This window comes from Diplotaxodon limnothrissa, linkage group LG11, assembly GCF_057381915.1.
Source record: "Diplotaxodon limnothrissa isolate DT_005_m linkage group LG11, D_limnothrissa_male_GT1.1, whole genome shotgun sequence".
NCBI classification, from domain to species: domain Eukaryota; kingdom Metazoa; phylum Chordata; class Actinopteri; order Cichliformes; family Cichlidae; genus Diplotaxodon; species Diplotaxodon limnothrissa.
The window spans coordinates 19,137,883-19,152,472 of record NC_140606.1 but is presented as its reverse complement, the minus strand read 5'-3'; positions in this window follow the sequence as shown (position 1 = coordinate 19,152,472).

Here is a 14,590-nt window from a genome sequence, read left to right as displayed (position 1 = left end):
ATGAGAGGGGGGGAAATTACAGAATGAGATGAAGTGAAGAGATTTTACAAAAAAACAGCCCTGAGAGGCGAATTTAGGAGCAAAGAAAAAAAAGAAGAGTGACAGAAAAGTATGCATTTATATTGGGTGAAATGAGAGAAGAGAAAGTCTGATTTGGAGGACTTTAGTGAGCACTGCCCCCCCCCTCGACGGTAAAATGCAGTTGTCAGGGAAACAGTGGCACTATCTCCATATGTATTCTCCCTGAAAGAGAACGAGAGAGCGCTTCTACAATTCTGCCTTTTGCTGTCCTCTGGAAGCCCCGCTAACCTCCCTGCGACATTCGAGGGCAGTGACACATACTGAGAAGTTTATATCTGCATTAGGCCAGAAAGGACGCTGAGTGATGAATATGCGGAAATGGAAACTGAGGTTTAGCTGAAAACCAACTGAGAGCTGCATAAAGGAAAACAATGAAAAAAATGAAAGCTTTTAAAGGAAAGTAATTAGAAAATAGCAAACAAGGATAATTTCTGTGGAGTAGTAAAAAAAAGCTGTCGAGTGGATCCACGGTGTTAGACGTTAATTTTAGCTGACAAGTGAGTGAAAGGTTACTTTGTCCTGTAAGTGGAAAGAGATAAGATCCAGACTATAAAGCCAAATCCATTTTAAATGTAACTATTGACAGCTTAAATCATCCTTACTCTGATTTCTGCTCTCTCCCATAAATTAGATTACAAAAGCATTCATTGAGGAAGCTTATTTTGCACATTTCCTGCAATTTCATGTAATTACCTGGTCTCTATGAAATTTCTCACTGATTTTTTTTAGGTGAAATGCATAAGGTTTACTTGCTGAAAATTGCTTTTCAGTGCTTAGTTTCTATCTGCAAATCAATAGCACATTTTGGTTGTTTTACAGAAGCAGCTTTGCAAATATAACCTGCCAGTTTTCCCACTGGCAGCTGTAGCTATTAGAGGGTGACGGTTACAGAGGTTCTCCACACTTCTGGGCATTTTTAAAAAGCTGTTTACTAAGTGATATTACGGCACCGTGATGACACACAGCAATGCTGGTGATATTTAGTTTTTGGTCCAAATTTATAAACATGAGCACTGGCTGAAAACCCCTGAGACCAGTGAGTCTGAGAAACCACACTCCTGTGTTTATTAAGACTTATCGTTCAAAGGCATTTATGGTGTATTTTTATCTTTTTTTGATGACTTGGAGCTTTTCAGTTCTGCTGCAGTGGTTGAGACTTGTGTTTTCGACAGCTGTGGAAGCACCACCAGACTGCGTTCGTTCCCTTCAGACGCTCATATGTAGGGATGGGTATCGTTTAGGTTTTATCCGATACCGGTGCCAAATCGGTACTTTTGAAACGGTGCCGGTGCTCAAACGGTGCTCAAACCGGTGCTTAAAGAATGGAGAACACAAAATTGGTCCAAAAACCTCTCATGTTCAGCTGTTTTTTGTAAAAATATAACAATGTTAGCCTTTTCTGCAGCTATGGGGCATATATGGTATCACTCTTGGCTGGAAGCAGTGCTTAAACAATGGAAAAAACACAAACTTTGTCCAAAAACCTCTCATGTTTAACTGTTTTCCACTTTTTCTTTGGTCATTTTAGCCTTTTTAGCCAGGGTGAAGAGAGTATCTGCCATCAAACAAGAAGACAGCAGCATGTAGCTATGATGATGTTTGCTAGTTCACCTTACCTGCATTAATGTAATAACGTGGTTAGCCTACTCAACGTAAATTAGCTACTCACGCAGAGAAGAACGGCTGCTGCATCATCATCCGTCATCATTTCTGCTACACTGGCAGGGCTAGGGGCCAGGACTCTCCTCTTCGTGTTTTTGGGGGATGTCGCATAACAGGCAACCCACCCGCAGTAGATGTGCTCGGTGTGAGGTCTCGCAGCAAGCTATCAAATACGGCGCATTTCTGGGCTTTTAAAAAAAACGCTATGCGTCGCCAGGTGTTTCATCGGATTTGAGGTGTTACCTCCTTTGACAGTATCACAGTATCAGCTTAAAGCACTTGTTGCAGGCTGCTGAGTTTGCATATTTTGCTATGAAGTACAGCCAGACTTTTAACCGCTTCGCCTTGGACATTTTTAATCTAACAGAACGTACGTACCTGGCCCCGCCTACTATCCTCGGAAACGTAAAATGATTGGCTAGAATCTAAAGTGTATCACAGCTCAGGAAAAAAAAGCACCGAAATAAAGCACCGAAATGTGCGCGGCTTTTCGGTCTGGTTACTACCGTTTATGTCAGAACCGGTGCCATCATGGCACCGGACACCGGTACCCATCCCTACTCATATGGCTCAACAGTGTTTGCAGATGGCAGTGCAATCCCAAGAGAAGGGGGAGGGTCGGATTATCTCCTAGTTGTGGAGAACTGTATGTTCTCCAAAATCTATGTATGTATAAAAACCCATACATATATAAACATGATAAACAGGCATCTTTATGTAGTCTATGGTTCTCCTTTATAGTTCCCTTTGATTGTGCAGTCGGCGGCTTAGAGCTGGGGTTGAACCTGCACTTCAGAGTTGCTCCAATTACAATGACCCTTTATAAAGTGTTTACAAGTTATAGCTAATGTTGTTCTTGTTATGAAATGTTAACAAATCACTCAGTCAAAGGTCTGTCCATTGTCATTATTAAGAACTGCTTTTGAGTAATGAGGTCATTAATATGGGGTCAGAGGTCTGTAAGCTTGTAATGGGCAACTTAAATGTCTGTAATTGTAACTATTGAAAGTTGTTTGAAATCCAAGTTTTCAATTGTAAACATTCGACTACTCTCACGGCTTTATGCTAATGATGGTCATCTGGCTCAGCCACACTAGAGCAGGGGTGACAAACATAAGGCCCGGGGGCCAGAATCAGTGATGACTCCAGTCCGGCCCATTGAATGCCAGTACCATATGCCAGTATTGGAACTGGTATTCATCCAGCAACTGCCAACAACCTTCAGCCACTCACCAACCAGGGAGTCACCGAACGGCCTCACGAGTTGGCCTGTGTGACTCAAGCCTTAGCTAAGTAGAAAGAAGGAATGTCAAGGTAGCTAAACTTGTTCTCTCTGCCTGTTTATATTTGTATAATCAGTAAAAATCAGCCAAAGTGTAAAAAGATAGGACGTCCATTTGACGAGTGGGAGTTTCTATTAAGCTCAAGGACACACTGGGTATGATTTCAGCATTGCAGTAGTTTCATATTTAGCCTTCCTTAATAACAATATAGGTAAAAGTCATCTTTGGTAACTATATGAAAGAAAGTAAATTTACCTCAAAAATGTGAAATTATTCCTTCAACAGATGAAAACAGAACCCACGGGAACCAAATCACTCAGCTGACTGAAGGAAGATGTTATTATAGGACAAAAATGGTTTGGCTTCTCCAATTCACTCATCATTGTGAATATGGTGCAGCTATAAGGTATAATTTGTCAGTGAGAGAGAGAGAGAGAGCCACTGTGGCGCTGGCAGGGCAGAAGGAGGCGTCTGCAGCCCATCTAAACAATGTTTAAACAATGTTTTCGAATGTTATTAAAGGAAGAAAAGAGCTGTCACTGCTCACAGCTGTGATAAAGTAGCTGAGCAGAAGGTGACCATAACCAGTGAGGAATGTCAATAGCAAAAGATAAACAGAAAAGCAATATTATTTTTCATATCTTTCCATAACACAGTCTATAAACCCAGACAAGCATAATCATCAACAGTGGGAGAAAAAACAGAAATATAAATATTATAAATACCATACATACAAGACAGATGATGTGTTTGGTTTTCTGAACAGGGGTTGAAGACATTACATCAACTCAACAACTTGTTGCCATTCAGACCTTCACCCTCTGGAAGCGGAGGACTTGTTTATGGTTCTCGCTGCATGGTTGCATTTGTGTTAGTAGCTCCTGATCGCCACTGACATTTACAGCTGGCTAAAGGCAATGGCATCATTCCACCTTAACCTTGTCTCCCTGAAACACAGCATGGCTAATTCCTGTACACTGAGTGATCCTGTGCTGTATCGTTTCTGTTCATCTAAAGTGTTTGACATCGTTGCATCACTGGCCCCTCAGCAGCCCAGGGTTTCTTCCAAAGATTATTTGAACTAAAAGGAATAGGTTAAGAGTCCTCTGTGGCTCAAACATGTGGTCTGTAGGATTATGACCAACGGCTTAAAGCAGGATGGGACCCAATGTGGGAACCCTTTCCCAGGACTGGATTGATGAGGAGGATTATGTGGTCAAGGTTCTGTAAGTGTAGGACTGACAGAATGTTATACAATGATGATAATAACAAACTCTTATTATGGATTTGTTAAATTATAAACAGAAACTTGTTTGAATTAAAGTTTTATCTCAGAAATGTCAGCAGCACAATGTGGGCAAGAAGACATTAATCATTTCTGGCTTGAAAATATACCAAAACATAAATTCTGCATTAGCAGCAAATAGAAGAAATGAATAAATGAACTTACAATGAAGACAGGGTTGCAGAGGCTCCTTCAAACATTTTACATTTTTAATTCTACCTAGAAAATAACTGTATTGTAACCACAAAATGGAATGAGTTGCTGAATGAATGAAGATTTAAAAAGCAGGCAATTGAACAGCTAATTGCGAGCTTCCTGTTTTCCTTCAAAGGAGCTCGATAGGAAAAGGCCGACTGCAAACCAAAGTCCTCATTAGGTCCTTATTGAGAAACGGCGTGCTGGACAGAGTTACTCAGAAACCCTGTAGCGAGATTAGTCATCCAAGAAAACAGATGTGACGGTGAATACTGTAGCTCCCTCCTCTCACCCATCAGAAGACAGTGAGGAACAGTGCCTTCCTAATAGCAGCCGGCTCTCATCGACCTCCAAATGGATCACGGTTTTGTTGGCTCAGTGCAACTGAGATGTGTTATCTGATTGTGGAAATAGAGCCATAAACAAGATCCTATCAGCGATGTTTGAGAGGGTACACAGTAATAGTTCTTGTGTCATTAGAAAGAACATCTGGTTCATTTTATTCTGAAAGGTAAAGAAGGCAAGGCCTTTTTTACTTGTGAGGGTGGAGTGACTAAAGGTGTGAGCTTTTGAAGAGACCTGAAATTGTGTTTTTAAAGCATTTAAAAAAACATTATATCACGTTATGTATTATATATTATATATAATGTTTACCACATATACCTGCAGGTATATTTTATGTCTGACTGTATATCATGTCCTACAAGGCCACTGAGAAATTATAGATATACAAACAAGGAGAAATAGTGAGCGAGAGCTTCATTAATTCAATTCAATTTCATTTATATAACGCCAAATCACAACAACAGTCACCTCAAGGTCCTCAGATGGTTAGGTAGACCCTACAATAATACATACAGAGAAAACCTCAACTATCATGTGACCCCCTGTGAGCAAGCACTTTGGCAACAGCGGGAAGGAAAAACTCCCTTTTAACAGGAAGAAACCTCCGACAGAACCAGGCTCGGTAAGGCCATCTGCCGCAACCAGTTAGGGTGAGAGAAGGAAGACAGGATAAAAGACATGCATTATTCCGTAGAAGTGCTTTTGTTAAACATTTGTGCATTTTTTTCTCTTTTTACATATTTTTAATAATAGCTGGTGTTTTTTAAGTTCCCTCCTCCTGCTTTGGTGAAAAGTCTGAGTTTTTCCACTAAGTTCCCACAAGGCTCATTGAATAGAAGAGGCAAGGAGAGCTAAATTTCCATGAGAATGGCTTCAGCCTCATTACACTTGATAATTTTGTTTGTGAGGACTGTCTGAAATGGAGGAGACACTTTGGCCACCATTTAAAGAGGAACATGTGAATATTCATTATTATTATTATTATTATTATTATTATTATTATTATTATTATTATTAGTAGTAGTAGTAGTAGTAGTAGTAGTAGTAATAGTATCATTATTATTATTATCATTATTATTAAAAAGCTTTTGGAGCTATTATTCAGCACTCCTGACTCCAGCAAAGTCATCCTGCTGGTTTTGATTTGTAACAAATCTTCCTGCTGTGTCATTATTGCGTTTTTGTTTTAAATCTCCTTTGATCGGACATCTTTGTATGAACTCTGAGGTCTGCAGTTTGCACATTTCTGTTTATAGACCACTGCAGACAGCTTGCATAAAGACAAATTCATTTTTCCCAACATCCCACCTTAATAGCTTGAGAGAAATAGCAAAGCTGAAAAGATATATTGGTTTAAGCGACCATTATAAAGTTTATACAGTGGGTACTTTTGTTACTACATTTGTTTGCAGTAGTTTATCAAACTGTCTTTTAGGAGCAGCTCTGAAATAGCTTTTTAAGATCCAAACAGAATCCTGTATTCTGTCCTCCAGTGCTCTCAAGCACACTACTGTGTCTCTTTTTGGTCTGGGTCATTTCACATAGACATAAGCAACCATGCATGTAATATCTGGTACTGTCTGAATGCCGTTCCCCTGGCTCCCTTTTCTGACAAACACGACTTTTTCCAAACATCTGCTAAGTTGTATGTAATCAAGTGAGAGTGGAAAGCAGCCTCATAGGTCTTTTGTGTAAGCATCTGTTTGAGCAAGTAACCTTAAAATGAAAGCAGTGGTATTTATTATGGTAGCGGCAATGGAAGGACACAGGTGACGAGTTTTCACCAGATTTAAGAACAGCCACGGCTCCAGGCTTCCCTTCCTCTGAACTGTATGAGCTACGTGATTATTTACCCATCAGAAGGCAGTTGGTCGAGGTGAAGTTTGCTTTGCAATTCCTAATTAAATGGATTCTATATCAAAGAGGCAGGTGTATATCCAAGACATGAATATCACACCAGGGTCTGACAGCTCTCAACATCAAATGCATTTCATTTAACAACTCATGAGCAAAGGTAGCAAAACGGCACTCAAGAGCTGGAAGACGAGGCAGTCGGAGTACAGAGTTATAGATCATTGAGTCTGTGCAGTTCAAAGAGTCTTCTCTCAGACACAACAGTCATAAAGGTGAACACTGAAAACTTTATGCTCAGGTTTAACAAGGAAGATTCAAAACACGAGGCATAAAGCTTGCTGAAACATCCCTGCTTCTACTTCTGCAAGTGCATTTTCCTTTAATTTTAGTTAGCAGTGACTCAGGTGACGCAGTGACAGCTTGTGCCGGCCTGCTGTTTGACTAGTCCAAAATCCAAATACACAATACCTGAGGCAGCAACATGAAAAAATCTCAGTAGGTTTGGAAGTGTAATTTTAGAGCATCACAGGCTTCTCAGCAGATGAAACAGTTGCAGAGGTTGTGAGAGATCAGCAGGGTGCTGGAGTGCATTAATGGCACCGTTTCAAAGTGTGAAGACAGTTTGGATGCTTTAGAAACTGCAGATGTTCCAAATTGAAAAGTTTCAAAGAGAGATAATGCTTCCTGGCAGCAGGTTGGTATAACATCACTTTCAAGATGCATTAGAGGCAGGAGGAAAACAGATATTGCAGGGACTCAAACTCAAGGCCGTTGCTTTCCTGAACACTTGTCTGGTCAGATGGTGCCTCTTGTGAGTTTACAGCATTTGATATGTAATTCTTCTGAACATGGGAATTCATTTTCAGTTCCTGAACATGTGCACTAACAACACGTGAAATGTACAATAAAATAGGAGAATAACAGAAGTTCCCATTGGGTGTTTTAAAATAAAAGATATTTTGCGTAATAAACTTCAGGCCTTACTAAACAAAAGGACAAAAGATGGCGGATCGATTATTACATTATTTTTGCGCGTTTAACTGTGTTTGTAACATTTTATAAGTCAATATTGCTTCCAAAGGATGATTTTTGTCAGGGTGCTGGGTTGTTGACCAATCATTTGGACTGTCTTCTGTCATTTAGATTTCCTTTTGGTGTTTTGGGGAAATGTTTAAGTGTTAAGTTTAGTTAATTTTATGATCTGTGTTTTCTTGTCGATTTCCTGTGTTAGTCTGTCCTCTGTGTATGTCTCTTAAGTTATACAATGTCTCCTTCATGTCTCACCTCCCTTTCCCATTTACATATTCCCCTCGTGTTATCACTCCATGTCTTCTGTCCGTGCTTGCACGTATGTTGTCCCCAGCACGTCATGTCTCTCTCTCTTTCTCTGTGTCCCTCGCTCCCCCTCTCACTGTGTATCATCTCCCCTAACTGTTTCTGCGTTTCCACTCTTTGTGACTAGTCTAGTCTAGTTTCCCTGAGCGTTCTTTCCTCCTGGCTCCTGTGTCAAGTTGAGTGTATTAGTCTGCATCTTAGTGTTTCCTGTTTTACTTTGACAGTGTCGGTCCTGTGTTCAGTGTGTTTAATTTTGCTTCCTCTGTGTCGTTAGGTCTATTCATCCCAGCAGTGTTCCCATGTGTTTCCTCTCTCCCTAATGACCCTCATGTGCTTATATTGGCTGTATCCCAATTCAGGGTCTGCAGCCTTTAAGTACGCAGTCTCAACGATCCTCAAGGGCCGCGTACTTAAAGACCGCTAAGGCCGGAAGTGCGAGGCTTGTGAAATGGGACGGTCTAGCCTCCGTTGCGCTGCCCAGGTTGCCTAGCAACCATGATACTAACAGCTAGAAACGTTTCATAAAGCATTGTGTGACAGAAATGAAGGAGAAAATCTTTTGTTCATTTGTTTGTTTGTTTCTACATGAGCTTTGATCATTCTCTGTAAGATTAAGCTCAGCTATTGAACGGCGTATATTTTAAAGTAAAGGCTTTAAAACCAAGTTAGTACAAACGTCACTAATGTCACATAACTTTGCCGACATGTGGCAACAGTAATGTTTTAATGTTCTTCGTTAGTAAACATTTGCACATAAATAAGTGACATAATATTCAGTACTTACTTAAAGTTTACTCTTCGGGCGCCCCTCATCCGCCATTTTTTTCGGCAAAATTATCCACACCCACCGCCGCGCTATGCATTCTGGGATATGTTGGGCCATGAAGTCTACACCGCCACGTCCTTAAAATTCAGGGAAATGAAGGATGCATTTGAGGGCCGCATTTCGAGCAGCCTTTGAATTGGGACAGCCTTCGTCGTGTCGCTGTGACGTAATCGGCCTTAAAATGCGGCCTTTAAGGCTGCAGACCCTGAATTGGGATACAGCCAGTGTGTCGGTTTTCTTTTGTCCTTTGTCGGGTTGTCTGTGTTCCTCGCATCATGTTCCAGTTCCCTCGTCCAGGTCTCATGTTCCGGTTTCCCTGTGTTTTGATGTCTTAGGTTTGCTTTAGTTTGCCCAGTTTAGTCAAGTCTCGGTTTCACCTTTTGCCTTTTATTTAACTTCCCTTTCTAACATTGAACTTGTGGGTTTCCTTCAGATACCTTGGGATTCCCCCTTTCCAGCTAAAACAGCAAATGAGAGGAGGTAAATGGATTCGTACACAGACATGCCACCGCGTGCTGGAAGCCGACATATCACAGATTCTGAAGCAGCAAGTTTTGTCACTCTGACCAAAAGAAGATGAAAACTACGCTTCACATTTGATAAACTTACTTTGGCAATTTTGCTTCCACCACAATGAAATCACACTTCCTGTACAGCTCTTTCTCTCTCTCAGTGAGAGAACAGTTTCCCAAGAAAAATCTCTGTTTTCTTTATTATTTGCTTGCTTATTACACACCAGTCTACCGTTGTGTGCAGTGATGTCAGCGGTTGTTTTTGTTTGTTTGTTTGTTTGTTTGTTTGTTTTTCATCTCTCACCTTTTGACCTCCAACAAGAAAGCCTCATGTCTGCTGTTCAATACCAAAGATATGTAAACGTTTCAAAATTATGCCAAATTGCAAAACTCTTAGCTGGGACTCTAATAAAACCTCTGTAACTTTGCTCTGCGTCACTTCAGCAGCATCAGGTAATGTTCATATGTTGATTCATGCTTTTCTTCTGTTATTGTTTTACTGCAGAATATTTTTAAGGTTAATTGCTATAAAAAGCGAGGCCAAGAAAATCTCCTTCATATTTTTCTGTTTTATCCTCAGTTACTTTGACACAAAGGCATCTGCTGGGATGCTCCCACCTCTGATGAAGTCTCACAAGTGTCAGTTTTGTTTTTATTCATAAAAATATAGATATGCACTGATAAATGATCAGATTTATAATATTTCTGACTGACTAAAAATTGAATTGAATCGAATCAGTTATAGAAATTGAAATCGATACCCAGCCCTAAGATACTTCCAACATCTGTGTGTAACAGCTGTAATCCTGTCTTTTCTTTCATCTGCATCTGGATTTAATTTGTTCCTGTCAGTTTATTAGGTACAGTGCCAAGGTGAGAACCACTACTAAAAAGAACACAAATCTCACATTTGTGGAAAAAAAAACAAACAAAAAACATCTTGATGATCTTCAAGATGTTTTGGGAAAATATTCTGTGGACTGACAAGACAGAAGCTGAAGTTTTTGGAAGGTTTAAGTCCCATTACATCTAAAGTAAAACTAAAAGCATTTCAGAAAAGGGATATCATAGCAACAGTCAAACATGGTGGTGGTAGTGTGATGGTCTGGAGCTGCTTTTCCACCTCCCTACATAGCAGACAGGTCTGGCCTGGATCTGGTGTCAAGCACTGCTGGCTGACTTCTGGCATGGTAAGTGGTATGTCATCAAGATATGGGCCAGGCCTGGAGTAGATGGCACTGTTTATGTGATAGCACTCCACATCTGGCCCGATTGTGGTTTGGTTTATGTGGCCCAGGTTCATAGGTCTGGCCCGGATCCAGCATCAACCTGGCACTTCTGACTGACTGGTGTATGTCAACCAGCAATGATGGCACTATTTATGTTCCTATTTTCCTATTTTTGTTAGAAGACCCAAATGTCATGTTGCAATACTATACTGCTATGGTAGCCAGCGTTTTAAATGCAGGTTTGACAGGTTTGTGAGTGTACACTTGATCCAAAACCTAGTGAGGGTTTACTCATGTGTACCACCGGGTGGCTGTGGCTCAGAAGGTAGAGCAGGTCACTTACTGATCGGAAGGTTAGTGGTTTGATCCCTGACTCCTCCAGTCTACATGTCGAGAGTGTGAGTGTAGTTAGGAAGCACTCAGTTTAGAGAAAGTGTGTGAATGTGGCATGTTGAGTACTTTGAGTAATCTGGGAGAGTAGAAAAGCGCTGTATAAGAATCAGTCTGAACAGTTTCATCATGTTTCTTTTGCACTATGTGTTCCAGCACATGTTGTTATTACATGGTTTGATTACGGTACACATTAGGCTGACATCTGGGGCCAGAGCTGAAACTGTTCTGGGCCAGTACAGGGCCAGCAGTGTGTCTGCAGCTGGCCAGTGGGTCATGACATGGAGGATTTGCTGTAATTGATGAAACCATGAATTCAGCTCTATACCAGAAAATCTTGGGTTATGCAACATGACCATAATCTGAAACACACAAGCAAGTCCACCTTTGAATGGATTTGTTTAAGAAAAAAAACGAAATGAAGGTTCTGCTTCTAAGTTGGCCAGAGCGTTTTGATTTGAGAGTGTGACTCTTGCCCTCTGAGACCGGGGATAGGCTAAAAGTTAAAAGTTAAACCGGTAGTAGCTGCAGGTACACATGAAGGCAGATATACTGAGCTTTGAGGATGGAGCTGTTATTCTGCTGTTATATAATGTTTGCACCAGTTTTTTCACTTTTTTTAGCCCCACCAGCGGCATAATAACTCTGATGACAATGCTGTCTGTCGGCTGAGACACATCTGCACTCGGTGAACGTAACTAAAACACACTAAACTCACTAAACTCACATAAACACACTAATGACTATAATATCATGTCAGAATTATCAGTTGCTGAATCGTAAAGATACTGTTCAACACATTCATACCACCATAGGTTCAGTGTTCAGTACAATCTTTAATTGCCTGCATGATTATGTTATGTGGGGGAAACTGCGTGCCTACCAAGTCTCATCTGATTCCATTTATAGAGAGGCTGCATGCAGCAACAACAAAGGGCAGTGTTACAAATTCATCACTTCACTCCAGAGAAAAATTTCAGACAGAGTCAGAAGAAAAAGCTTTCAAAAATGGGCCACAGCCACTATGAACCATGTATGCAACATGATAACAGGAGGTGTGAATATATTAACAGGATCAGTGACTCTCATAAGAGTTCAATTTTGAGCTCCTCAAGACAAAGCAGACTGAATTATGCAGCTTTTTATCGGCTATTAACAAGGCTGGTAAAAAAAAAAAAAGAAGAAGAAGAAGGTCCCAGACATTCCTGTAATGCTTGTTTTCCTCTGACAGAGATGCAATTATGACAAAAATGTTCCACCGAGTGGTGAAATAAACTCATTCCAAATGACAGCCACTTGACCCCCTGAGGTCTGGCTCTTACGATGCACAGGGACTCATCTGATTGGACAGGAGTGGAATTGGCAGAAATGCTCCCAGGAGCAACTTTGACATTAATACTGCGTGTACATCACAGTGGGTCTTTAATTTACCTGACATGCGTTTCATGTCACATGTGCAAAGACTTGCATTATGGGTCACGTCAGAAGGAAAGACACAAAGTAGCTGTGTGCAGCATAATTGAAGTCAACTAAAAATCACACCACAAACCACGTGAACAATAAATGAGCAGGTCACTGCATAAACCTTTCAAAGTGAGCCCAGTGTTCCCATTGGGGTCATCAAATCTGCACTTGATAAGCCATAATGAAAAGAATGAAAATACTAATCTAACAACTGAAGGACAGATTTGTCTGTTGTCATATCAGTCAGCAGGCTACGTTCACACTGCAGGCGAAAGCGCATCAAATCCGATTTTTTTGACCCTATGCGACCCATATCCGATCATGCTATGACAGTGTGAACGGCACAAACCCGACCTGGGTCACTTTCGTATGTGGTACTGAATCCGATACATATCCGATGTTTTAGAAAGCGACTGCTGTTTGAACGGTCATGTCGCATTATATCCGTCTTTTACGTCACTGACACAAGACAGACGCCAATTATCAGCTCCGGAGAAGACATCACGAACACTTCCTGGCCTTCCAGTGTAGATGTCAGTGAAACTGTTGGGAAGACATCGTTGGAGAAACATGAACATTTTATTTATACTGTATAATCTGCAGATTCTGACAGGAATCTGCAGCTATCCTTTGAAGCACCGCTCCTCTAAAACAGCAATAAGGATCATTATTAGGTTATTTACATTATTATGTAAATAACAAAATAACTTAAAGCAAAAATTGGGAAACGTAAAGTCCGAAGTCTTTATATTAAGGGCCATCAGTCAAACAATATTGTTTGCTCTGGGTCTAAACAGAGCGCGTTGTGTGTGACGTCTTCTTTTGCGCATGCGGGCCGCTTTGAGCGTTCACACTAGAGCGTGTTTGCTGTCGCATTTTATTTGTAGTGTGAACGAGCAGACAAAAAAATCGGATTTGATCAAAAAATCGGAATTGAGCATTAAGACCTGCAGTGTGAACGTAGCCTTAGTGACATATGAGCACAGCTTGGAGTTCTGACCCAAAAAGCTCCATTTTCCATCTCATTATATGAAAGAATCTTTATGGTCACGGTCTCAGAGTTAAATGCTATCTGAAAAACTCAAAGTGGACTGTCTCATGTCTTATCTTTAACGTGCCTCCCACATAGCTTCTCGACCTTAAAGTACTGACTGATGAAGTGATGCTTTTAACAGCTTCCCCCACCTCTGCAAACAATTTCTAAACTGATTCTTGGTCAGGGAGCTTTGTTCAACCCTTCAAGTCCTGATCAGTCTTCTTTGTGAAAGCCACTGTGCCACCACCTTTGCTCTGTGAGGTCTGCAGAGAGTTACTGAAACCTAATTTCTTGAGTTCTGCCTGGCATTCAGTGTGATTTGTGGGACTTTATGTGAACAGGTGCATTGCATGCACGTATCACAATCAAGCTCTAGATTTATCTCAAGAATAATTAAAGCAAACAGCATCACAGCAGATTAAATCTCTTGTCAAGTTGTGAATTTGCATAAACATTCAGTTTTTCATTATGGGGTTTTGGCTATTGAGTGTTTACAGAAGCAAGGCCATTGTTTCCCAGAGACAAAACGGTGAAGTGCCCACTCCGAGATGAGCTGCTGCCTCAAGTGGAGGAGTTCAAGTATCTCAGGGTCTTGTTCGTGAGCGGGGTAAGAGCAGAGCGGGAGACTGAAAGGCAAACTGGCGGACACTGCACTGCTCCGTTGTGGTAAATAGAAAGCTCAGCGTAAAGGTGAAGCTGTCGATTTACTGGTCGATCTACGTTTGCTACACTCAGCTATGGTATTGAGCTGTGGGCAGTGACCGAAAGAATACGATCAGAGGTTCTAGCAGCAGGACTGAGTTTCCTCTGGGGCTCACCCTCAGAGATGTGGTAGGAGCTCCAGTCACAGCTGCTGTAGAGCCCCATGGCTTGGACCCCGATAAACAGTTGAAAAACGATAGGAAGACTGATGGATACCAACAGTTATTCGTTTAAATTAAGCCTGCAAGAAAATTAAACACGCAGATGATCTGAAGGAATTTATGATTTTGCAGGATTTTATGATCTATATCAGGTGAATTTAAAATGTAAAAATTGCCTTTATTTTGAGAAATGGCTCAGAGCATCTGTTTGCTGCTCAGTGTATCACATC